Source organism: Thunnus thynnus, chromosome 9, assembly GCF_963924715.1.
Source record: "Thunnus thynnus chromosome 9, fThuThy2.1, whole genome shotgun sequence".
Classification (NCBI taxonomy): domain Eukaryota; kingdom Metazoa; phylum Chordata; class Actinopteri; order Scombriformes; family Scombridae; genus Thunnus; species Thunnus thynnus.
This window is the reverse complement of record NC_089525.1, coordinates 5,158,089-5,182,062: the sequence shown is the minus strand read 5'-3', so window position 1 is coordinate 5,182,062 and position 23,974 is coordinate 5,158,089. Positions and strand designations below refer to the sequence as shown.

General features: G+C 48.3%; 20 non-coding genes and 1 pseudogene across 20 annotated transcripts; all 21 read left to right on the top strand.

Moving 5' to 3' along the window:
- The first annotated feature begins 235 nt into the window (after positions 1-235).
- LOC137190029 (U2 spliceosomal RNA) lies at positions 236-426 on the top strand. Its single transcript, XR_010929867.1, has one exon. It is a non-coding gene; the product is annotated as a U2 spliceosomal RNA (small nuclear RNA).
- An 856-nt stretch (positions 427-1,282) lies between these two features.
- LOC137190315 (U6 spliceosomal RNA) lies at positions 1,283-1,389 on the top strand. The gene has a single exon (XR_010930142.1). It is a non-coding gene; the product is annotated as a U6 spliceosomal RNA (small nuclear RNA).
- Positions 1,390-1,774: 385 nt separating this feature from the next.
- Positions 1,775-1,890, top strand: LOC137190144 (U5 spliceosomal RNA). The gene has a single exon (XR_010929976.1). It is a non-coding gene; the product is annotated as a U5 spliceosomal RNA (small nuclear RNA).
- An 803-nt stretch (positions 1,891-2,693) lies between these two features.
- On the top strand, positions 2,694-2,884 carry LOC137190000 (U2 spliceosomal RNA). The gene has a single exon (XR_010929840.1). It is a non-coding gene; the product is annotated as a U2 spliceosomal RNA (small nuclear RNA).
- Positions 2,885-3,740: 856 nt separating this feature from the next.
- LOC137190314 (U6 spliceosomal RNA) lies at positions 3,741-3,847 on the top strand. The gene has a single exon (XR_010930141.1). It is a non-coding gene; the product is annotated as a U6 spliceosomal RNA (small nuclear RNA).
- A 385-nt stretch (positions 3,848-4,232) lies between these two features.
- LOC137190143 (U5 spliceosomal RNA) lies at positions 4,233-4,348 on the top strand. The gene has a single exon (XR_010929975.1). It is a non-coding gene; the product is annotated as a U5 spliceosomal RNA (small nuclear RNA).
- An 803-nt stretch (positions 4,349-5,151) lies between these two features.
- Positions 5,152-5,342, top strand: LOC137189998 (U2 spliceosomal RNA). The gene has a single exon (XR_010929838.1). It is a non-coding gene; the product is annotated as a U2 spliceosomal RNA (small nuclear RNA).
- An 856-nt stretch (positions 5,343-6,198) lies between these two features.
- LOC137190312 (U6 spliceosomal RNA) lies at positions 6,199-6,305 on the top strand. The gene has a single exon (XR_010930139.1). It is a non-coding gene; the product is annotated as a U6 spliceosomal RNA (small nuclear RNA).
- A 385-nt stretch (positions 6,306-6,690) lies between these two features.
- LOC137190141 (U5 spliceosomal RNA) lies at positions 6,691-6,806 on the top strand. The gene has a single exon (XR_010929974.1). It is a non-coding gene; the product is annotated as a U5 spliceosomal RNA (small nuclear RNA).
- Positions 6,807-7,637: 831 nt separating this feature from the next.
- Positions 7,638-7,828, top strand: LOC137189997 (U2 spliceosomal RNA). The gene has a single exon (XR_010929837.1). It is a non-coding gene; the product is annotated as a U2 spliceosomal RNA (small nuclear RNA).
- An 856-nt stretch (positions 7,829-8,684) lies between these two features.
- On the top strand, positions 8,685-8,791 carry LOC137190311 (U6 spliceosomal RNA). Its single transcript, XR_010930138.1, has one exon. It is a non-coding gene; the product is annotated as a U6 spliceosomal RNA (small nuclear RNA).
- A 385-nt stretch (positions 8,792-9,176) lies between these two features.
- LOC137190140 (U5 spliceosomal RNA) lies at positions 9,177-9,292 on the top strand. The gene has a single exon (XR_010929973.1). It is a non-coding gene; the product is annotated as a U5 spliceosomal RNA (small nuclear RNA).
- Positions 9,293-10,111: 819 nt separating this feature from the next.
- LOC137190021 (U2 spliceosomal RNA) lies at positions 10,112-10,303 on the top strand. The gene has a single exon (XR_010929860.1). It is a non-coding gene; the product is annotated as a U2 spliceosomal RNA (small nuclear RNA).
- Positions 10,304-11,159: 856 nt separating this feature from the next.
- On the top strand, positions 11,160-11,266 carry LOC137190310 (U6 spliceosomal RNA). The gene has a single exon (XR_010930137.1). It is a non-coding gene; the product is annotated as a U6 spliceosomal RNA (small nuclear RNA).
- A 385-nt stretch (positions 11,267-11,651) lies between these two features.
- LOC137190139 (U5 spliceosomal RNA) lies at positions 11,652-11,767 on the top strand. The gene has a single exon (XR_010929972.1). It is a non-coding gene; the product is annotated as a U5 spliceosomal RNA (small nuclear RNA).
- An 819-nt stretch (positions 11,768-12,586) lies between these two features.
- Positions 12,587-12,778, top strand: LOC137190020 (U2 spliceosomal RNA). The gene has a single exon (XR_010929859.1). It is a non-coding gene; the product is annotated as a U2 spliceosomal RNA (small nuclear RNA).
- An 856-nt stretch (positions 12,779-13,634) lies between these two features.
- LOC137190309 (U6 spliceosomal RNA) lies at positions 13,635-13,741 on the top strand. The gene has a single exon (XR_010930136.1). It is a non-coding gene; the product is annotated as a U6 spliceosomal RNA (small nuclear RNA).
- Positions 13,742-14,126: 385 nt separating this feature from the next.
- On the top strand, positions 14,127-14,242 carry LOC137190138 (U5 spliceosomal RNA). The gene has a single exon (XR_010929971.1). It is a non-coding gene; the product is annotated as a U5 spliceosomal RNA (small nuclear RNA).
- Positions 14,243-15,045: 803 nt separating this feature from the next.
- LOC137190012 (U2 spliceosomal RNA) lies at positions 15,046-15,236 on the top strand. The gene has a single exon (XR_010929851.1). It is a non-coding gene; the product is annotated as a U2 spliceosomal RNA (small nuclear RNA).
- Positions 15,237-16,240: 1,004 nt separating this feature from the next.
- Positions 16,241-16,347, top strand: LOC137190370 (U6 spliceosomal RNA). Its single transcript, XR_010930196.1, has one exon. It is a non-coding gene; the product is annotated as a U6 spliceosomal RNA (small nuclear RNA).
- Positions 16,348-22,224: 5,877 nt separating this feature from the next.
- LOC137190129 (U2 spliceosomal RNA) lies at positions 22,225-22,400 on the top strand (annotated as a pseudogene).
- Positions 22,401-23,974: the final 1,574 nt, after the last annotated feature.

The window sequence follows — 23,974 nt, the reverse complement described above, 5'->3', positions numbered from 1 at the left end:
CGATTTTGCACGTGTATGTGTCTGTAAAGCACGTTGTGACTGTGTGTTTTAAAAAGTGCTGTATGAACAAAAGCTCACTTACTTACTTACTTACTTACTTACTTACCTACTTACCAAGGAGCTCCTGGGCGGAGCTGCCAAGCGGCAGTCGTTCTTGCGGTCGTTTGAAACGACTGCACCACGACGAGCCAGAACTGTGCAGGAGGTGGGGCGGGGCAGCAAACAGCAAGGGTTCATCGCTTCTCGGCCTTTTGGCTAAGATCAAGTGTAGTATCTGTTCTTATCAGTTTAATATCTGATACGCCCTCTATAAGGGGACAACATATTAAAAGGATTTTTTGCACTTGGAGTTGAAAAAGGGGCTTGCTCCGTTCACTCCACGCATCGACCCGGCATTGCAGTGCCGCTGGGAACGGTGCACCCTTCTCTCTGCTTTGTGGAATGCCAATTACTCAGAAGAAATGCAGCAGCCTCCTCAGTCTGCCCGTCTCAGATGGCTGCATGTCAGCCATGACAACTGGGGCAAAAGTGCGGCGTGCAACGTAGAGTGACACAGAGTGAGATTTGCACCTCTGATTTGATTAGCAGACAAACATGACAGAGTGGGAACGTTGCCGTATTGCAAAGAGCTGCGAAATACACGTTGAATCTGCACAGCATTTTCCCTGCGTTTGTCCTCACTGGAGTGTCTGCGGCCACCTGCCTACTTTTGTTGTCTGGTAGCCCGCGTCTGAAAACCAATCCTCAGCATTGCGGCGGGGTATGTCAATCACAGGTTCCTGCTCTCTGACAAAGTTTCTTGCCGGTTACATGTAGAAAATATATTGTGCATACCGAACGCGACATTCTCAAGAATTTCGTCGGCTCGGCCTTACCCGAAAAAGGGCCTGGAGTAAAACTTTGACCCAATGGGCCATCTAGTCCGGCACCCCCTGCTGGCTTTCAGAGAAGGGCGACAACCAAGGTCGGACACACGCCAAGTGCTCAGCCTGTCGATTTTGTTTGTGTAGCACGATATCACCAATTTTTTAAGAGGTTTGGCATGAAGAACTCTGCGCAGTGTGGCTTCCTGTCATGCGTGATAGGAGTGGATGCTTAGCTTTGGGGCCCAAATGAAGCCTCCTGCGTGACAGACAAATTGTGCGTGGCCCCCTCATTTGGCATGAGGCCATTTCTGGCCTTACCCACTTTGTGATTTTCACAAGTCCTCCAGACTGCACCGCGGTCAAGGGGCCATTCTGCCCACGGGGTAGTAAAGGGGAAGCAGCGCCTGAGGACTTGTGTGCTTGCTACGGCAGCACGTATGAAAAATTGGATTCGATACAGAGAAGATTAGCATGGCCCCTGCGAAAGGATGACACGCAAAATCGTGAAGCGTTTCCACATTTTGATCCGCTTCTGATGTCTCCTGCTCCTCTCGAGCGCCTGAGGGGGACGGTAGTACTTTGGCTGCATTTCCTGGTCTTCTTTGTCGCGTTTGACCTCGTGGCTAGGCAGCTTCCTAGTACTGGTTATCTGGGTGGCCGATGTTAGGCTCGGGGAGGCCAGCTAAGGAAAATATGTCCCCGGCATGCAGAACCTGCTTCGTAGTACAGGCCCCAGAAGGTCTAGTGGCAACGACGTGACAGACGAGCAATCCCGGCGCCCAAAACTCCCTGAAGCGCAGCGCGGGGTAGGGGAATGGGTGTGGCCCGGGAGGCGAGTGAGGCTCACCGTGAAGGTTGTGGCTGGGACGACTGGGCTCCTTGGGCTGCTGTCGAGGAGCGGGCCGTACTTACTCTGGTTTCTCTTCATAACGTACAAGTCTTTCGCCTTTTACTAAAGACTTCCGTGGAGAGGAACACCCACGAGTTAAATCTATTTTTGGCAGGCTTTGCAGTTTGGCAGAGCCTCGTGTGTTTGTGAAAAGCAAAAACAGCTGTCCATAACAAGATGCGTGGGAGCACCGATCCTTGTCACCGCTGCTACTCAGTTCATTGGCCCGCTTCACCCCAACGTTTAAGTCCACGGCCAAAGGTCTTCTAAAGGTATCACCTTCGACCAGTATACGACGCTTGACCGTCCCGTTAATGAGCTTGTCCAGTCCTGTTTTCCTCAGTTAAGAAATATTGCAAAAATAAGGCCTATATTGTCCCCCGTTGTTCTTGAACAATGAATCCACGCGTTCATTTTCTCCCGGTTAGGCTACTGTAACTCCCTCTACACCTGCCTCGGTCAGTCTTCTTTAAAACGTTTACAGTTAATCCAAAATACAGCAGCTAGACTTCTAACCAGAACTAGCCGTAGGTCCCACATTAACCCTGTTGTGGGGCGTCCCTCCCTCAAAGACGCCTCAAAGGCCATTGACGTCCGCAAGCCTTTCTACATACCTCCCTTCTTCTTCCCGTGTCCTGTTTTATTTCATTTTGGTTGATTTCTCTCTGTGTGGTGTTTGTCTGTTTTATTAATCCATCTGTTTCGATTTTGCACGTGTATGTGTCTGTAAAGCACGTTGTGACTGTGTGTTTTAAAAAGTGCTGTATGCACAAAAGCTCACTTACTTACTTATTTACTTACTTACTTACCTACTTACCAAGGAGCTCCTGGGCGGAGCTGCCAAGCGGCAGTCGTTCTTGCGGTCGTTTGAAACGACTGCACCACGACGAGCCAGAACTGTGCAGGAGGTGGGGCGGGGCAGCAAACAGCAAGGGTTCATCGCTTCTCGGCCTTTTGGCTAAGATCAAGTGTAGTATCTGTTCTTATCAGTTTAATATCTGATACGTCCTCTATAAGGGGACAACATATTAAAAGGTTTTTTTGCACTTGGAGTTGAAAAAGGGGCTTGCTCCGTTCACTCCACGCATCGACCCGGCATTGCAGTGCCGCTGGGAACGGTGCACCCTTCTCTCTGCTTTGTGGAATGCCAATTACTCAGAAGAAATGCAGCAGCCTCCTCAGTCTGCCCGTCTCAGATGGCTGCATGTCAGCCATGACAACTGGGGCAAAAGTGCGGCGTGCAACGTAGAGTGACACAGAGTGAGATTTGCACCTCTGATTTGATCAGCAGACAAACATGACAGAGTGGGAACGTTGCCGTATTGCAAAGAGCTGCGAAATACACGTTGAATCTGCACAGCATTTTCCCTGCGTTTGTCCTCACTGGAGTGTCTGCGGCCACCTGCCTACTTTTGTTGTCTGGTAGCCCGCGTCTGAAAACCAATCCTCAGCATTGCGGCGGGGTATGTCAATCACAGGTTCCTGCTCTCTGACAAAGTTTCTTGCCGGTTACATGTAGAAAATATATTGTGCATACCGAACGCGACATTCTCAAGAATTTCGTCGGCTCGGCCTTACCCGAAAAAGGGCCTGGAGTAAAACTTTGACCCAATGGGCCATCTAGTCCGGCACCCCCTGCTGGCTTTCAGAGAAGGGCGACAACCAAGGTCGGACACACGCCAAGTGCTCAGCCTGTCGATTTTGTTTGTGTAGCACGATATCACCAATTTTTTAAGAGGTTTGGCATGAAGAACTCTGCGCAGTGTGGCTTCCTGTCATGCGTGATAGGAGTGGATGCTTAGCTTTGGGGCCCAAATGAAGCCTCCTGCGTGACAGACAAATTGTGCGTGGCCCCCTCATTTGGCATGAGGCCATTTCTGGCCTTACCCACTTTGTGATTTTCACAAGTCCTCCAGACTGCACCGCGGTCAAGGGGCCATTCTGCCCACGGGGTAGTAAAGGGGAAGCAGCGCCTGAGGACTTGTGTGCTTGCTACGGCAGCACGTATGAAAAATTGGATTCGATACAGAGAAGATTAGCATGGCCCCTGCGAAAGGATGACACGCAAAATCGTGAAGCGTTTCCACATTTTGATCCGCTTCTGATGTCTCCTGCTCCTCTCGAGCGCCTGAGGGGGACGGTAGTACTTTGGCTGCATTTCCTGGTCTTCTTTGTCGCGTTTGACCTCGTGGCTAGGCAGCTTCCTAGTACTGGTTATCTGGGTGGCCGATGTTAGGCTCGGGGAGGCCAGCTAAGGAAAATATGTCCCCGGCATGCAGAACCTGCTTCGTAGTACAGGCCCCAGAAGGTCTAGTGGCAACGACGTGACAGACGAGCAATCCCGGCGCCCAAAACTCCCTGAAGCGCAGCGCGGGGTAGGGGAATGGGTGTGGCCCGGGAGGCGAGTGAGGCTCACCGTGAAGGTTGTGGCTGGGACGACTGGGCTCCTTGGGCTGCTGTCGAGGAGCGGGCCGTACTTACTCTGGTTTCTCTTCATAACGTACAAGTCTTTCGCCTTTTACTAAAGACTTCCGTGGAGAGGAACACCCACGAGTTAAATCTATTTTTGGCAGGCTTTGCAGTTTGGCAGAGCCTCGTGTGTTTGTGAAAAGCAAAAACAGCTGTCCATAACAAGATGCGTGGGAGCACCGATCCTTGTCACCGCTGCTACTCAGTTCATTGGCCCGCTTCACCCCAACGTTTAAGTCCACGGCCAAAGGTCTTCTAAAGGTATCACCTTCGACCAGTATACGACGCTTGACCGTCCCGTTAATGAGCTTGTCCAGTCCTGTTTTCCTCAGTTAAGAAATATTGCAAAAATAAGGCCTATATTGTCCCCCGTTGTTCTTGAACAATGAATCCACGCGTTCATTTTCTCCCGGTTAGGCTACTGTAACTCCCTCTACACCTGCCTCGGTCAGTCTTCTTTAAAACGTTTACAGTTAATCCAAAATACAGCAGCTAGACTTCTAACCAGAACTAGCCGTAGGTCCCACATTAACCCTGTTGTGGGGCGTCCCTCCCTCAAAGACGCCTCAAAGGCCATTGACGTCCGCAAGCCTTTCTACATACCTCCCTTCTTCTTCCCGTGTCCTGTTTTATTTCATTTTGGTTGATTTCTCTCTGTGTGGTGTTTGTCTGTTTTATTAATCCATCTGTTTCGATTTTGCACGTGTATGTGTCTGTAAAGCACGTTGTGACTGTGTGTTTTAAAAAGTGCTGTATGAACAAAAGCTCACTTACTTACTTATTTACTTACTTACTTACCTACTTACCAAGGAGCTCCTGGGCGGAGCTGCCAAGCGGCAGTCGTTCTTGCGGTCGTTTGAAACGACTGCACCACGACGAGCCAGAACTGTGCAGGAGGTGGGGCGGGGCAGCAAACAGCAAGGGTTCATCGCTTCTCGGCCTTTTGGCTAAGATCAAGTGTAGTATCTGTTCTTATCAGTTTAATATCTGATACGTCCTCTATAAGGGGACAACATATTAAAAGGTTTTTTTGCACTTGGAGTTGAAAAAGGGGCTTGCTCCGTTCACTCCACGCATCGACCCGGCATTGCAGTGCCGCTGGGAACGGTGCACCCTTCTCTCTGCTTTGTGGAATGCCAATTACTCAGAAGAAATGCAGCAGCCTCCTCAGTCTGCCCGTCTCAGATGGCTGCATGTCAGCCATGACAACTGGGGCAAAAGTGCGGCGTGCAACGTAGAGTGACACAGAGTGAGATTTGCACCTCTGATTTGATCAGCAGACAAACATGACAGAGTGGGAACGTTGCCGTATTGCAAAGAGCTGCGAAATACACGTTGAATCTGCACAGCATTTTCCCTGCGTTTGTCCTCACTGGAGTGTCTGCGGCCACCTGCCTACTTTTGTTGTCTGGTAGCCCGCGTCTGAAAACCAATCCTCAGCATTGCGGCGGGGTATGTCAATCACAGGTTCCTGCTCTCTGACAAAGTTTCTTGCCGGTTACATGTAGAAAATATATTGTGCATACCGAACGCGACATTCTCAAGAATGTCGTCGGCTCGGCCTTACCCGAAAAAGGGCCTGGAGTAAAACTTTGACCCAATGGGCCATCTAGTCCGGCACCCCCTGCTGGCTTTCAGAGAAGGGCGACAACCAAGGTCGGACACACGCCAAGTGCTCAGCCTGTCGATTTTGTTTGTGTAGCACGATATCACCAATTTTTTAAGAGGTTTGGCATGAAGAACTCTGCGCAGTGTGGCTTCCTGTCATGCGTGATAGGAGTGGATGCTTAGCTTTGGGGCCCAAATGAAGCCTCCTGCGTGACAGACAAATTGTGCGTGGCCCCCTCATTTGGCATGAGGCCATTTCTGGCCTTACCCACTTTGTGATTTTCACAAGTCCTCCAGACTGCACCGCGGTCAAGGGGCCATTCTGCCCACGGGGTAGTAAAAGGGAAGCAGCGCCTGAGGACTTGTGTGCTTGCTACGGCAGCACGTATGAAAAATTGGATTCGATACAGAGAAGATTAGCATGGCCCCTGCGAAAGGATGACACGCAAAATCGTGAAGCGTTTCCACATTTTGATCCGCTTCTGATGTCTCCTGCTCCTCTCGAGCGCCTGAGGGGGACGGTAGTACTTTGGCTGCATTTCCTGGTCTTCTTTGTCGCGTTTGACCTCGTGGCTAGGCAGCTTCCTAGTACTGGTTATCTGGGTGGCCGATGTTAGGCTCGGGGAGGCCAGCTAAGGAAAATATGTCCCCGGCATGCAGAACCTGCTTCGTAGTACAGGCCCCAGAAGGTCTAGTGGCAACGACGTGACAGACGAGCAATCCCGGCGCCCAAAACTCCCTGAAGCGCAGCGCGGGGTAGGGGAATGGGTGTGGCCCGGGAGGCGAGTGAGGCTCACCGTGAAGGTTGTGGCTGGGACGACTGGGCTCCTTGGGCTGCTGTCGAGGAGCGGGCCGTACTTACTCTGGTTTCTCTTCATAACGTACAAGTCTTTCGCCTTTTACTAAAGACTTCCGTGGAGAGGAACACCCACGAGTTAAATCTATTTTTGGCAGGCTTTGCAGTTTGGCAGAGCCTCGTGTGTTTGTGAAAAGCAAAAACAACTGTCCATAACAAGATGCGTGGGAGCACCGATCCTTGTCACCGCTGCTACTCAGTTCATTGGCCCGCTTCACCCCAACGTTTAAGTCCACGGCCAAAGGTCTTCTAAAGGTATCACCTTCGACCAGTATACGACGCTTGACCGTCCCGTTAATGAGCTTGTCCAGTCCTGTTTTCCTCAGTTAAGAAATATTGCAAAAATAAGGCCTATATTGTCCCCCGTTGTTCTTGAACAATGAATCCACGCGTTCATTTTCTCCCGGTTAGGCTACTGTAACTCCCTCTACACCTGCCTCGGTCAGTCTTCTTTAAAACGTTTACAGTTAATCCAAAATACAGCAGCTAGACTTCTAACCAGAACTAGCCGTAGGTCCCACATTAACCCTGTTGTGGGACGTCCCTCCCTCAAAGACGCCTCAAAGGCCATTGACGTCCGCAAGCCTTTCTACATACCTCCCTTCTTCTTCCCGTGTCCTGTTTTATTTCATTTTGGTTGATTTCTCTCTGTGTGGTGTTTGTCTGTTTTATTAATCCATCTGTTTCGATTTTGCACGTGTATGTGTCTGTAAAGCACGTTGTGACTGTGTGTTTTAAAAAGTGCTGTATGAACAAAAGCTCACTTACTTACTTATTTACTTACTTACTTACTTACTTACTTACTTACTTACTTACTTACCTACTTACCAAGGAGCTCCTGGGCGGAGCTGCCAAGCGGCAGTCGTTCTTGCGGTCGTTTGAAACGACTGCACCACGACGAGCCAGAACTGTGCAGGAGGTGGGGCGGGGCAGCAAACAGCAAGGGTTCATCGCTTCTCGGCCTTTTGGCTAAGATCAAGTGTAGTATCTGTTCTTATCAGTTTAATATCTGATACGTCCTCTATAAGGGGACAACATATTAAAAGGTTTTTTTGCACTTGGAGTTGAAAAAGGGGCTTGCTCCGTTCACTCCACGCATCGACCCGGCATTGCAGTGCCGCTGGGAACGGTGCACCCTTCTCTCTGCTTTGTGGAATGCCAATTACTCAGAAGAAATGCAGCAGCCTCCTCAGTCTGCCCGTCTCAGATGGCTGCATGTCAGCCATGACAACTGGGGCAAAAGTGCGGCGTGCAACGTAGAGTGACACAGAGTGAGATTTGCACCTCTGATTTGATCAGCAGACAAACATGACAGAGTGGGAACGTTGCCGTATTGCAAAGAGCTGCGAAATACACGTTGAATCTGCACAGCATTTTCCCTGCGTTTGTCCTCACTGGAGTGTCTGCGGCCACCTGCCTACTTTTGTTGTCTGGTAGCCCGCGTCTGAAAACCAATCCTCAGCATTGCGGCGGGGTATGTCAATCACAGGTTCCTGCTCTCTGACAAAGTTTCTTGCCGGTTACATGTAGAAAATATATTGTGCATACCGAACGCGACATTCTCAAGAATGTCGTCGGCTCGGCCTTACCCGAAAAAGGGCCTGGAGTAAAACTTTGACCCAATGGGCCATCTAGTCCGGCACCCCCTGCTGGCTTTCAGAGAAGGGCGACAACCAAGGTCGGACACACGCCAAGTGCTCAGCCTGTCGATTTTGTTTGTGTAGCACGATATCACCAATTTTTTAAGAGGTTTGGCATGAAGAACTCTGCGCAGTGTGGCTTCCTGTCATGCGTGATAGGAGTGGATGCTTAGCTTTGGGGCCCAAATGAAGCCTCCTGCGTGACAGACAAATTGTGCGTGGCCCCCTCATTTGGCATGAGGCCATTTCTGGCCTTACCCACTTTGTGATTTTCACAAGTCCTCCAGACTGCACCGCGGTCAAGGGGCCATTCTGCCCACGGGGTAGTAAAAGGGAAGCAGCGCCTGAGGACTTGTGTGCTTGCTACGGCAGCACGTATGAAAAATTGGATTCGATACAGAGAAGATTAGCATGGCCCCTGCGAAAGGATGACACGCAAAATCGTGAAGCGTTTCCACATTTTGATCCGCTTCTGATGTCTCCTGCTCCTCTCGAGCGCCTGAGGGTGACGGTAGTACTTTGGCTGCATTTCCTGGTCTTCTTTGTCGCGTTTGACCTCGTGGCTAGGCAGCTTCCTAGTACTGGTTATCTGGGTGGCCGATGTTAGGCTCGGGGAGGCCAGCTAAGGAAAATATGTCCCCGGCATGCAGAACCTGCTTCGTAGTACAGGCCCCAGAAGGTCTAGTGGCAACGACGTGACAGACGAGCAATCCCGGCGCCCAAAACTCCCTGAAGCGCAGCGCGGGGTAGGGGAATGGGTGTGGCCCGGGAGGCGAGTGAGGCTCACCGTGAAGGTTGTGGCTGGGACGACTGGGCTCCTTGGGCTGCTGTCGAGGAGTGGGCCGTACTTACTCTGGTTTCTCTTCATAACGTACAAGTCTTTCGCCTTTTACTAAAGACTTCCGTGGAGAGGAACACCCACGAGTTAAATCTATTTTTGGCAGGCTTTGCAGTTTGGCAGAGCCTCGTGTGTTTGTGAAAAGCAAAAACAGCTGTCCATAACAAGATGCGTGGGAGCACCGATCCTTGTCACCGCTGCTACTCAGTTCATTGGCCCGCTTCACCCCAACGTTTAAGTCCACGGCCAAAGGTCTTCTAAAGGTATCACCTTCGACCAGTATACGACGCTTGACCGTCCCGTTAATGAGCTTGTCCAGTCCTGTTTTCCTCAGTTAAGAAATATTGCAAAAATAAGGCCTATATTGTCCCCCGTTGTTCTTGAACAATGAATCCACGCGTTCATTTTCTCCCGGTTAGGCTACTGTAACTCCCTCTACACCTGCCTCGGTCAGTCTTCTTTAAAACGTTTACAGTTAATCCAAAATACAGCAGCTAGACTTCTAACCAGAACTAGCCGTAGGTCCCACATTAACCCTGTTGTGGGGCGTCCCTCCCTCAAAGACGCCTCAAAGGCCATTGACGTCCGCAAGCCTTTCTACATACCTCCCTTCTTCTTCCCGTGTCCTGTTTTATTTCATTTTGGTTGATTTCTCTCTGTGTGGTGTTTGTCTGTTTTATTAATCCATCTGTTTCGATTTTGCACGTGTATGTGTCTGTAAAGCACGTTGTGACTGTGTGTTTTAAAAAGTGCTGTATGAACAAAAGCTCACTTACTTACTTATTTACTTACTTACTTACTTACTTACTTACTTACCTACTTACCAAGGAGCTCCTGGGCGGAGCTGCCAAGCGGCAGTCGTTCTTGCGGTCGTTTGAAACGACTGCACCACGACGAGCCAGAACTGTGCAGGAGGTGGGGCGGGGCAGCAAACAGCAAGGGTTCATCGCTTCTCGGCCTTTTGGCTAAGATCAAGTGTAGTATCTGTTCTTATCAGTTTAATATCTGATACGTCCTCTATAAGGGGACAACATATTAAAAGGATTTTTTTGCACTTGGAGTTGAAAAAGGGGCTTGCTCCGTTCACTCCACGCATCGACCCGGCATTGCAGTGCCGCTGGGAACGGTGCACCCTTCTCTCTGCTTTGTGGAATGCCAATTACTCAGAAGAAATGCAGCAGCCTCCTCAGTCTGCCCGTCTCAGATGGCTGCATGTCAGCCATGACAACTGGGGCAAAAGTGCGGCGTGCAACGTAGAGTGACACAGAGTGAGATTTGCACCTCTGATTTGATCAGCAGACAAACATGACAGAGTGGGAACGTTGCCGTATTGCAAAGAGCTGCGAAATACACGTTGAATCTGCACAGCATTTTCCCTGCGTTTGTCCTCACTGGAGTGTCTGCGGCCACCTGCCTACTTTTGTTGTCTGGTAGCCCGCGTCTGAAAACCAATCCTCAGCATTGCGGCGGGGTAAGTCAATCACAGGTTCCTGCTCTCTGACAAAGTTTCTTGCCGGTTACATGTAGAAAATATATTGTGCATACCGAACGCGACATTCTCAAGAATTTCGTCGGCTCGGCCTTACCCGAAAAAGGGCCTGGAGTAAAACTTTGACCCAATGGGCCATCTAGTCCGGCACCCCCTGCTGGCTTTCAGAGAAGGGCGACAACCAAGGTCGGACACACGCCAAGTGCTCAGCCTGTCGATTTTGTTTGTGTAGCACGATATCACCAATTTTTTAAGAGGTTTGGCATGAAGAACTCTGCGCAGTGTGGCTTCCTGTCATGCGTGATAGGAGTGGATGCTTAGCTTTGGGGCCCAAATGAAGCCTCCTGCGTGACAGACAAATTGTGCGTGGCCCCCTCATTTGGCATGAGGCCATTTCTGGCCTTACCCACTTTGTGATTTTCACAAGTCCTCCAGACTGCACCGCGGTCAAGGGGCCATTCTGCCCACGGGGTAGTAAAAGGGAAGCAGCGCCTGAGGACTTGTGTGCTTGCTACGGCAGCACGTATGAAAAATTGGATTCGATACAGAGAAGATTAGCATGGCCCCTGCGAAAGGATGACACGCAAAATCGTGAAGCGTTTCCACATTTTGATCCGCTTCTGATGTCTCCTGCTCCTCTCGAGCGCCTGAGGGTGACGGTAGTACTTTGGCTGCATTTCCTGGTCTTCTTTGTCGCGTTTGACCTCGTGGCTAGGCAGCTTCCTAGTACTGGTTATCTGGGTGGCCGATGTTAGGCTCGGGGAGGCCAGCTAAGGAAAATATGTCCCCGGCATGCAGAACCTGCTTCGTAGTACAGGCCCCAGAAGGTCTAGTGGCAACGACGTGACAGACGAGCAATCCCGGCGCCCAAAACTCCCTGAAGCGCAGCGCGGGGTAGGGGAATGGGTGTGGCCCGGGAGGCGAGTGAGGCTCACCGTGAAGGTTGTGGCTGGGACGACTGGGCTCCTTGGGCTGCTGTCGAGGAGCGGGCCGTACTTACTCTGGTTTCTCTTCATAACGTACAAGTCTTTCGCCTTTTACTAAAGACTTCCGTGGAGAGGAACACCCACGAGTTAAATCTATTTTTGGCAGGCTTTGCAGTTTGGCAGAGCCTCGTGTGTTTGTGAAAAGCAAAAACAGCTGTCCATAACAAGATGCGTGGGAGCACCGATCCTTGTCACCGCTGCTACTCAGTTCATTGGCCCGCTTCACCCCAACGTTTAAGTCCACGGCCAAAGGTCTTCTAAAGGTATCACCTTCGACCAGTATACGACGCTTGACCGTCCCGTTAATGAGCTTGTCCAGTCCTGTTTTCCTCAGTTAAGAAATATTGCAAAAATAAGGCCTATATTGTCCCCCGTTGTTCTTGAACAATGAATCCACGCGTTCATTTTCTCCCGGTTAGGCTACTGTAACTCCCTCTACACCTGCCTCGGTCAGTCTTCTTTAAAACGTTTACAGTTAATCCAAAATACAGCAGCTAGACTTCTAACCAGAACTAGCCGTAGGTCCCACATTAACCCTGTTGTGGGGCGTCCCTCCCTCAAAGACGCCTCAAAGGCCATTGACGTCCGCAAGCCTTTCTACATACCTCCCTTCTTCTTCCCGTGTCCTGTTTTATTTCATTTTGGTTGATTTCTCTCTGTGTGGTGTTTGTCTGTTTTATTAATCCATCTGTTTCGATTTTGCACGTGTATGTGTCTGTAAAGCACGTTGTGACTGTGTGTTTTAAAAAGTGCTGTATGAACAAAAGCTCACTTACTTACTTATTTACTTACTTACTTACTTACTTACTTACTTACCTACTTACCAAGGAGCTCCTGGGCGGAGCTGCCAAGCGGCAGTCGTTCTTGCGGTCGTTTGAAACGACTGCACCACGACGAGCCAGAACTGTGCAGGAGGTGGGGCGGGGCAGCAAACAGCAAGGGTTCATCGCTTCTCGGCCTTTTGGCTAAGATCAAGTGTAGTATCTGTTCTTATCAGTTTAATATCTGATACGTCCTCTATAAGGGGACAACATATTAAAAGGATTTTTTTGCACTTGGAGTTGAAAAAGGGGCTTGCTCCGTTCACTCCACGCATCGACCCGGCATTGCAGTGCCGCTGGGAACGGTGCACCCTTCTCTCTGCTTTGTGGAATGCCAATTACTCAGAAGAAATGCAGCAGCCTCCTCAGTCTGCCCGTCTCAGATGGCTGCATGTCAGCCATGACAACTGGGGCAAAAGTGCGGCGTGCAACGTAGAGTGACACAGAGTGAGATTTGCACCTCTGATTTGATCAGCAGACAAACATGACAGAGTGGGAACGTTGCCGTATTGCAAAGAGCTGCGAAATACACGTTGAATCTGCACAGCATTTTCCCTGCGTTTGTCCTCACTGGAGTGTCTGCGGCCACCTGCCTACTTTTGTTGTCTGGTAGCCCGCGTCTGAAAACCAATCCTCAGCATTGCGGCGGGGTAAGTCAATCACAGGTTCCTGCTCTCTGACAAAGTTTCTTGCCGGTTACATGTAGAAAATATATTGTGCATACCGAACGCGACATTCTCAAGAATTTCGTCGGCTCGGCCTTACCCGAAAAAGGGCCTGGAGTAAAACTTTGACCCAATGGGCCATCTAGTCCGGCACCCCCTGCTGGCTTTCAGAGAAGGGCGACAACCAAGGTCGGACACACGCCAAGTGCTCAGCCTGTCGATTTTGTTTGTGTAGCACGATATCACCAATTTTTTAAGAGGTTTGGCATGAAGAACTCTGCGCAGTGTGGCTTCCTGTCATGCGTGATAGGAGTGGATGCTTAGCTTTGGGGCCCAAATGAAGCCTCCTGCGTGACAGACAAATTGTGCGTGGCCCCCTCATTTGGCATGAGGCCATTTCTGGCCTTACCCACTTTGTGATTTTCACAAGTCCTCCAGACTGCACCGCGGTCAAGGGGCCATTCTGCCCACGGGGTAGTAAAGGGGAAGCAGCGCCTGAGGACTTGTGTGCTTGCTACGGCAGCACGTATGAAAAATTGGATTCGATACAGAGAAGATTAGCATGGCCCCTGCGAAAGGATGACACGCAAAATCGTGAAGCGTTTCCACATTTTGATCCGCTTCTGATGTCTCCTGCTCCTCTCGAGCGCCTGAGGGTGACGGTAGTACTTTGGCTGCATTTCCTGGTCTTCTTTGTCGCGTTTGACCTCGTGGCTAGGCAGCTTCCTAGTACTGGTTATCTGGGTGGCCGATGTTAGGCTCGGGGAGGCCAGCTAAGGAAAATATGTCCCCGGCATGCAGAACCTGCTTCGTAGTACAGGCCCCAGAAGGTCTAGTGGCAACGACGTGACAGACGAGCAATCCCGGCGCCCAAAACTCCCTGAAGCGCAGCGCGGGGTAGGGGAATGGGTGTGGCCCGGGAGGCGAGTGAGGCTCACCGTGAAGGTTGTGGCTGGGACGACTGGGCTCCTTGGGCTGCTGTCGAGGAGCGGGCCGTACTTACTCTGGTTTCTCTTCATAACGTACAAGTCTTTCGCCTTTTACTAAAGACTTCCGTGGAGAGGAACACCCACGAGTTAAATCTATTTTTGGCAGGCTTTGCAGTTTGGCAGAGCCTCGTGTGTTTGTGAAAAGCAAAAACAGCTGTCCATAACAAGATGCGTGGGAGCACCGATCCTTGTCACCGCTGCTACTCAGTTCATTGGCCCGCTTCACCCCAACGTTTAAGTCCACGGCCAAAGGTCTTCTAAAGGTATCACCTTCGACCAGTATACGACGCTTGACCGTCCCGTTAATGAGCTTGTCCAGTCCTGTTTTCCTCAGTTAAGAAATATTGCAAAAATAAGGCCTATATTGTCCCCCGTTGTTCTTGAACAATGAATCCACGCGTTCATTTTCTCCCGGTTAGGCTACTGTAACTCCCTCTACACCTGCCTCGGTCAGTCTTCTTTAAAACGTTTACAGTTAATCCAAAATACAGCAGCTAGACTTCTAACCAGAACTAGCCGTAGGTCCCACATTAACCCTGTTGTGGGGCGTCCCTCCCTCAAAGACGCCTCAAAGGCCATTGACGTCCGCAAGCCTTTCTACATACCTCCCTTCTTCTTCCCGTGTCCTGTTTTATTTCATTTTGGTTGATTTCTCTCTGTGTGGTGTTTGTCTGTTTTATTAATCCATCTGTTTCGATTTTGCACGTGTATGTGTCTGTAAAGCACGTTGTGACTGTGTGTTTTAAAAAGTGCTGTATGAACAAAAGCTCACTTACTTACTTATTTACTTACTTACTTACCTACTTACCAAGGAGCTCCTGGGCGGAGCTGCCAAGCGGCAGTCGTTCTTGCGGTCGTTTGAAACGACTGCACCACGACGAGCCAGAACTGTGCAGGAGGTGGGGCGGGGCAGCAAACAGCAAGGGTTCATCGCTTCTCGGCCTTTTGGCTAAGATCAAGTGTAGTATCTGTTCTTATCAGTTTAATATCTGATACGTCCTCTATGAGGGGACAACATATTAAAAGGTTTTTTTGCACTTGGAGTTGAAAAAGGGGCTTGCTCCGTTCACTCCACGCATCGACCCGGCATTGCAGTGCCGCTGGGAACGGTGCACCCTTCTCTCTGCTTTGTGGAATGCCAATTACTCAGAAGAAATGCAGCAGCCTCCTCAGTCTGCCCGTCTCAGATGGCTGCATGTCAGCCATGACAACTGGGGCAAAAGTGCGGCGTGCAACGTAGAGTGACACAGAGTGAGATTTGCACCTCTGATTTGATCAGCAGACAAACATGACAGAGTGGGAACGTTGCCGTATTGCAAAGAGCTGCGAAATACACGTTGAATCTGCACAGCATTTTCCCTGCGTTTGTCCTCACTGGAGTGTCTGCGGCCACCTGCCTACTTTTGTTGTCTGGTAGCCCGCGTCTGAAAACCAATCCTCAGCATTGCGGCGGGGTAAGTCAATCACAGGTTCCTGCTCTCTGACAAAGTTTCTTGCTGGTTACATGTAGAAAATATATTGTGCATACCGAACGCGACATTCTCAAGAATGTCGTCGGCTCGGCCTTACCCGAAAAAGGGCCTGGAGTAAAACTTTGACCCAATGGGCCATCTAGTCCGGCACCCCCTGCTGGCTTTCAGAGAAGGGCGACAACCAAGGTCGGACACACGCCAAGTGCTCAGCCTGTCGATTTTGTTTGTGTAGCACGATATCACCAATTTTTTAAGAGGTTTGGCATGAAGAACTCTGCGCAGTGTGGCTTATCCTAGGCATGAGTCCACAGGCAGATGCTCAGAGCCGTCCTGTCATGCGTCATAGGAGTGGATGCTTAGCTTTGGGGCCCAAATGAAGCCTCCTGCGTGACAGAGAAATTGTGCGTGGCCCCCTCATTTGGCATGAGGCCATTTCTGGCCTTACCCACTTTGTGATTTTCACAAGCATGCGCGAAGAAGTAGCAGGCAGTTGATAGCAACTGAAAACACATCGATTTCAGCGACAGAAAGGCCCCATCCCTCGCGCTTGTCGTGCTTAATGGTGCCGCCCACTGTCCTCCAGACTGCACCGCGGTCAAGGGGCCATTCTGCCCACGGGGTAGTAAAAGGGAAGCAGCGCCTGAGGACTTGTGTGCTTGCTACGGCAGCACGTATGAAAAATTGGATTCGATACAGAGAAGATTAGCATGGCCCCTGCGAAAGGATGACACGCAAAATCGTGAAGCGTTTCTGCATTTTGATCCGCTTCTGATGTCTCCTGCTCCTCTCGAGCGCCTGAGGGGGACGGTAGTACTTTGGCTGCATTTCCTGGTCTTCTTTGTCGCGTTTGACCTCGTGGCTAGGCAGCTTCCTAGTACTGGTTATCTGGGTGGCCGATGTTAGGCTCGGGGAGGCCAGCTAAGGAAAATATGTCCCCGGCATGCAGAACCTGCTTCGTAGTACAGGCCCCAGAAGTCCACGGCCAAAGGTCTTCTAAAGGTATCACCTTCGACCAGTATACGACACTTGACCGTCCCGTTAATGAGCTTGTCCAGTCTTGTTTTCCTCAGTTAAGAAATATTGCAAAAATAAGACCTATATTGTTTGTTACTACTGCTTGGGAGGATATTCTCTTTATTCCTTGTGTAAAGTATTTCAACTCCATTTGTAGTTGTACATCTTGCACAAATAGGAATTCATTGGCTCAGAGGACTGTCTAACTGTACTCTGCGGTAAGTAACACCTTGACCAAGCCAAACAGAAAGGTAAGTCTCTTTCATTTTCCTTTACTTTGGTTGGTTTTAGTTTTAGTTATTTATTGGTATTTTTGAGCTTTTTAGCATATTTATTTGCACTTTTAAAGGTTTTAGTTGCTTTAAGTTGTTTTAACTTGTGGTGCCTCCACCATGTTGGCCCCCCATGCCGGCATGCGGAGGCACCACAGTGTCCGTTTTATCTTCCAAGAGAGAGATGGAAAGCTTCTAGGGATGTCAAGACTAGACTTTTCCTGGAAGCTAGTTCAGAAAACATTGAACTTTAAACCAGAGGACCTGAATTGTATATTGACCTTGCCAAACAACAAAGGCTTTGATGTAAGTTTTCGATCTGCTGTTTTGCTAAGAGAGTTCTGGACACGCTTTGAAAATGTGAAACCCCAGTTTTCTGCTTTCAATGTTGAGAAACTGACTGATAATGCTTTGAAAACGGTTATTGTTAGGATGTTCAATGAGACAGTGAATGCAGAGGGCATTTGTTTGTGGCTGGGGAGATACTGCACTGTTAAAGGCCAGGCTACGAAAGTGAGAGATGAGGATGGCATTTGGAATTGCGCTTGGAGGGTCCCCATCCAACAATGGCAGGACCCCCAAGGATTCCAAGGCTTGAAACATCTGCCATCCATGGTAGTTCTGGGAGAAAACAGGGGCTACATTCAATACCAGGGTCAGCCCAAGCTCTGCCGCAAGTGTGGTGAGCATGGGCACCTGGCAGAAGCATGCCAGCAGATTGTTTGTGGGAAATGTAGAGAAATTGGGCACACCTTTGAGGAGTGCTCCAATGGCAGACGGTGTAATCTTTGTGGAGAAACAAACCACCTCTTCAGAGATTGCCCTAAGTCTTTTGCCAACAAATTGAAGGCAGCAAAGCAAATGGAAAATGTGAAAAATGGCAGACAAGCTGAACTTTTAAGAGAGCTACCAGAAGAGGCTGGGCAGGAAAATTCAAATCTCCCGCCAAATCCTGTGATTGGAGGAGAGGAATCAGGTGAGGCGGGAGTGGGGGAGGGGTCTGCAACAGCCCCACCAGTGGAGAGTTCTGTGGAGGATGGGGTGATGCAGGCAGAGGGCGGAGCTAGCTCTGAATGTGAAGAAGTCCAATCACAAGAAGACAGCGAGGATGCCCCCCTCCCCGCAGCCCAGCAATCAAAGAGGCCTGCATCAGAATTGTCCTCTGAGTCTCCTGTAGTCTCAGAGAAGAGGGGAAGAGTTGGGATTTTCTCAGACAGTTCATCTGTGGAGGAACCCAGAGTCTTCCCCTCCAGTTCACCAAATGAGGTCTCGTTTTTAACAATAGCTCTGCAATCAAACCCTAGAGACTCAAAATTAAATGCGACACTGTGTCCAAGGCCAACCCCCAGAGTCCGATCGGGGAATGGAGCTCAACCCCTTCACTCTTCACCAGTGGGAGTGAAGGAAGAGCTACATTCACAAGAAATTGCCTAACATTTGTTTTACTTTTTAAAGGTATTTTAATGTTTTAATCTCCTTTTTAGTCTTTTAAAATTTCATACATGTTGTTTTTAACCATACTCATGACACTCACCTTCTCAACTATCAATGTGAGAAGTGTGAAGTCGAGAGTTAGAGCCCAAAGTCTTTTATCCTTTCTTCATTCATTTAAGTCAGATGTGTTTTTAATACAGGAATGTGGCCTACCTTTTTTAAAACAGTACAGACAGTGGGAGGATATGTTGCCAAAATCATCAATATGGAGCGGGTCAAATCAAAACAAGAACGATGGAGTGACCATTTTAATAAAAAATCCTCAAGTTCTGGTGAAGGGCAGCACTGTGGTGAGAGACGGTCACTTTTAACACATTTGACTTTTATGGGACAGGATTTTAACCTTTTAAATATTTATGGCTTTAATGAGAAGAATGACAGGTATGACCTTTTAGAAGACCTGCAGTTCCACATGCTAGGTAGGGTACCATTAGTTGTAGGGGGTGATTTTAACTGTATTTTAAGTAGAAATGATAGAAAAGGAGCAGGGGATAATTTTAAAGTGGATAAAACATCGGTGTTATTACAGGGCATTTGCAAGGATTTTAAACTCCAGGACTGTTTTAAAACCATGCATCCCAGAGAGGAAGGCTTCACCTGGTTCAGTGGTGATGGCACCAGAGCCTCTTGCATCGACTATATTTTTACACGGGACTGCCCACCAACCGATGCTAGATTGACCCCTGTTTTCTTTTCCGATCACCTAATGCTTTCCTGCACCCTTTCACTCTCTTCGGGTGTGACATTAGGAAGTGGTCTGTGGAAACTCAACTGCTCCCTGTTAGAAGATAAGGAGCTCATTAGTCAATACAGGGAGCAGTAGCAAGAGTGGCAGACCCTTCAAGACTTCTACGATTCACATGCACACTGGTGGGAAATGGTGAAGGGAAAGACCAAGACTTTCTTTAGAAAAGCAGGTAAGAGAAAAAAGAGTAAAGAAGACAGATGCATGATGGGACTGCAAAAACGACTACAGCGCTATTTTAAACTAAATCAAAATGGAATGGATTTTAATGAGGAGATTAAACAAATTAAAACAGAGATGTCGGTTTTAGCAGAAATAAAAAGTAAGGGTGTCATTTTAAGGAGCAGGGAACGGGAAATAGAAGAGGGGGAGAAGTGCACTCGATATTTCTTCAAGAAAATTTTAAATAAAGGGGGGAACATTTTAAAACTAAGAAAAGACAATGGGTGCACGGCTAACACAATGGAAGAGATTAATGAAACGGTTGAAAATTTTTATGGAGAATTGTACAAAGAAAAAAACATTGAAATGGACACCATGACTGAAGTCTTAAAATTCATTGAAAACACAGTAAAGGACAGTGTGCTTTTATCCCAAGATTTTAGTATTTTTGAGTTAAATAAATGTCTTATGAGTTTTAAGAAAGGGAAGTCCCCAGGACAAGATAGACTTCCCTTGGAATTTTATCTGACTTTTTGGGACATTTTAGCACCTGACTTGCTTACTGTTTTTATGGATTTTGAGCGTTTTTCCCGACTTCCTGACAGTTTTAGAGTAGGGATAGTGACTCTTCTTCACAAAAACAAAGACAAGACTGACCTGAAGAACTGGAGACCTATCACACTTTTAAATTTTGACTGCAAACTTTTTAGTAAAGTTTTAGCATCACGTATGTCCTTGGTTTTAGAAGAGGTGTTTCACCCGGATCAAGCCTGTGCCATCCCGGGGAGGAAGATCACCGACAGCCTCGTACTGATCCGAGACACCATCTGTTACGCGAGAGACAGAAACATCCGGCTAGTAGTACTCAATCTAGATTTTGAGAAAGCCTTTGATCGGGTCTCGCACCAGTACCTTTTCCAGGTACTGCTAAAAATGGGATTCCCAGAGAGGTTTGTAGCTTGGGTGGGATTGCTGTACCGGGGCATTACCAGCAAATTCGTTGTAACGGGCATCTGACAAAAGCAGTCGATATCAACTGCGGCGTCCGTCAGTGTTGTCCGTTATCTGCCCTCCTCTATGTCACCTGTATAGAACCACTGGCACAGGTCTTGAGAAGGGACCAACGAATCAATGGATTGGGAGTTCCAGGGAGCGGGGGACTTGTCACCAAGTGTGTTTTATATATGGACGACGTGAACATTTTATGCACTGACCTTTTATCTGTTAACAGGACGCTGGACTTGACTGACTGGTTTGGACGGGCCTCTGGGTCTAAATTAAACAGAGGCAAGACCCAAGCCCAGTTTTATGGACCATGGACAGCGACTGAAATGACAGGACTCCCTCTAACTATGACCCAGACTGACCAGAAAATACTGGGGATTAAATTTGACAGGGAAGGTGGAGGGAGAACAAATTGGCCAGACGTGGTAGGGAAAGTACGGCAAAGACTAGGGTACTGGGGACTTAGAGGACTGACCATTGAAGGAAAGGTTTTAATCATTAAAGCAGTGATTTTACCTTTGCTTTTACTGATCAGTTCTGTTTTTATCCCACCTAGGAGAGTGCTTTTAGATCTGGACCGAGCCATCTTTTATTTTCTGTGGGGCTCGAAGTGGGAAAGGCTAAGAAGAGACATCATGAAGAAGCCAAAAGAAAAAGGAGGAAAAGGAGTGCCCGATTTATATTTGTTTTTAGGAAGTAGATACATCACACTACACCTCAAAACAGCTACAGACCCATCCGGAAACCCCAAGACAAAAGCAATGACACGATTCTGGATGGGCTCTTACCTCAGAAAAATGAAGATTTTACCCACGGATCTTAAAGTGCCTGTGTCTTTTAACCTGCCACCGGTTTATGCTTTTATCCAGACGTTCTTAAAGCATTTTAACTTGGAGCAGGAGGAGTTGCATATTTTAACTAACCATCGGTCTCTGATTTCTGTTGTGCAGGAGCGGGAACCAGTGAGTCCAGTGCGCGGGCTCGCATTCGGCGAGCCCTCGACAGTTTGGCGCAACGTCAACCATTCTGCTCTTCCAAACAGACTCCGGGACCTGTCATGGATGGTGGCTCATGAGATCCTCCCAGTCAGGTCCGTTATGCACTCCCGGGGCATGTCAACGCTCTCAACCTGCCCCCGACCTGGTTGTGGCACGCCTGAGTCGGTGAGGTATCTGCTCTGGGAGTGCAGTGCTGCCGTAGACCAGTGGGCAACAGCCGGCTCCTTACAATTCCCGTACTTGCCAGCAAGGGAGGTCCTCACAGCACAACTAGTGCTCTATGGGGTGAGCCAAACAGCGATAAAAAAGAATGACTTTGCCAAGCAGTGGCTCACCCTAGCTGCCATCAAAGACGCCATGTGGACCTCCAGAAACTTGCTGGTAAGAAAGCACATGCAGATCCCCCCCGTGGCTGTGATCCGGATGGCCTAGGACACAGCCACAAAGAAGCATCGCCTCTGTGCCCATTCGGAGGAAGGAGCCGGAGCTACACGCAAAAAGGTCAAAGCAGCGGCGGTCTGGCTCTCCGGGTGAGGCAGGTGGGAAGGAGCATCAGGGTGAGGGTCTCCTCTGACCACCACGACAGGATCCCGAGAGACCCGTTGTTTGGGAGAGCGGAATGAGTTACCCTTGGTAGGGACAAACTGCGCTCCTGCACAAAGAAGGACCTGGCAAAAACATCTTAACGAAATGCACTCCTTTTTAAAGACTTTTAAAATGGACACTCAAAACATACTGTCATCCACATGAGAAGTGTTTTATGAATGGCTTTTACCTGTGACAATGCTGGTTTTATCTGTAATACCTCTTAAAACAAAAGTTTTATTGTTTTAATTGTGGTTTTACAGATCACACTGATTTATTTATTTATGAATTGCATTTTCAAGGTAACTTTTATGTCATGAATATGAACAACTTTGATGAAATGTGTTTGAAATGAGTGTCAATAAATTTTTTTCGAAAGAAAATTCTGTTCTTATCAGTTTAATATCTGATACGTCCTCTATAAGGGGACAACATATTAAAAGGATTTTTTGCACTTGGAGTTGAAAAAGGGGCTTGCTCCGTTCACTCCACGCATCAACCTGGCATTGCAGTGCCGCTGGGAACGGTGCACCCTTCTCTCTGCTTTGTGGAATGCCAATTACTCAGAAGAAATGCAGCAGCCTCCTCAGTCTGCCTGTCTCAGATGGCTGCATATCAGCCATGACAACTGGGGCAAAAGTGTGGCGTGCAATGCAGAGTGACACAGAGTGAGATTTGCACCTCTGATTTGATTAGCAGACAAACATGACAGAGAGGGAACGTTGCCGTATTGCAAATAGCTGCGAAATACACGTTGAATCTGCACAGCATTTTCCCTGCGTTTGTCCTCACTGGAGTGTCTGCGGCCACCTGCCTACTTTTGTTGTCTGGTAGCCCGCGTCTGAAAACCAATCCTCAGCATTGCGGCGGGGTATGTCAATCACAGGTTCCTGCTCTCTGACAAAGTTTCTTGCCGGTTACATGTAGAAAATATATTGTGCATACCGATTGCTTCTCAGCCTTTTGGCTAAGATTGCGGTCGCCTCCTGTTGGTGGTAAAAATTCTTGCCTGTTGTGGCATTTATTTATTACTGCTGCTTGGGAGGATATTCTCTTTATTCCTTGTGTAAAGTATTTCAATTCTATTTGTCGTTGTTCATCTTGCACAAATAGGAATTCATTGGCTCAGAGGGCTGTCTAACTTTACTCTCCGGTAAGTAACACCTTGACCAGGCCAAACAGAAAGGTAAGTATCTTTTAATTTCCTTTATTTTGGTTGGTTTTAAGGTATTTTAGTTATTTATTGGTATTTTTGAGCCTTTTAGCATATTTATTGGCACTTTTAAAGGTTTTAGTTGTTTTAACTTGTGGTAACCATGTAGGCCCCCCATGCCGGCATGCAGAGGCACCACAGTGTCCGTTTTATCTTCCAAGAGTCCGGTCGGGGAATGGAGCTCAACCCCTTCACTCTTCACCAGTGGGAGTGAAGGAAGAGCTACATTCACAAGAAATTGCCTAACATTTGTTTTACTTTTTAAAGGTATTTTAATGTTTTAATCTCCTTTTTAGTCTTTTAAAATTTCATACCTGTTGTTTTTAACCATACTCATGACACTCACCTTCTCAACTATCAATGTGAGAAGTGTGAAGTCGAGAGTTAGAGCCCAAAGTCTTTTATCCTTTCTTCGTTCTTTTAAGTCAGATGTGTTTTTTATACAGGAATGTGGCCTACCGTTTTTAAAACAGTACAGACAGTGGGAGGATATGTTGCCAAAATCATCAATATGGAGCGGGTCGAATCAAAACAAGAACGATGGAGTGGCCATTTTAATGAAAAATCCTCAAGTTCTGGTGAAGGGCAGCACTGTGGTGAGAGACGGTCGGGCACTTTTAACACATTTGACTTTTATGGGACAGGATTTTAACCATTTGAATATTTATGGCTTTAATGAAAAGAATGACAGGTATGACCTTTTAGAAGACCTGCAGTTCCACATGCTAGGTAGGGTACCATTAGTTGTAGGGGGTGATTTTAACTGTATTTTAAGTAGAAATGATAAAAAAGGAGCAGGGGATAATTTTAAAGTTGATAAAACATCGGTTTTATTACAGGGCATTTGCAAGGATTTTAAACTCCAGGACTGTTTTAAAATCAGGCATCCTAGAGAGGA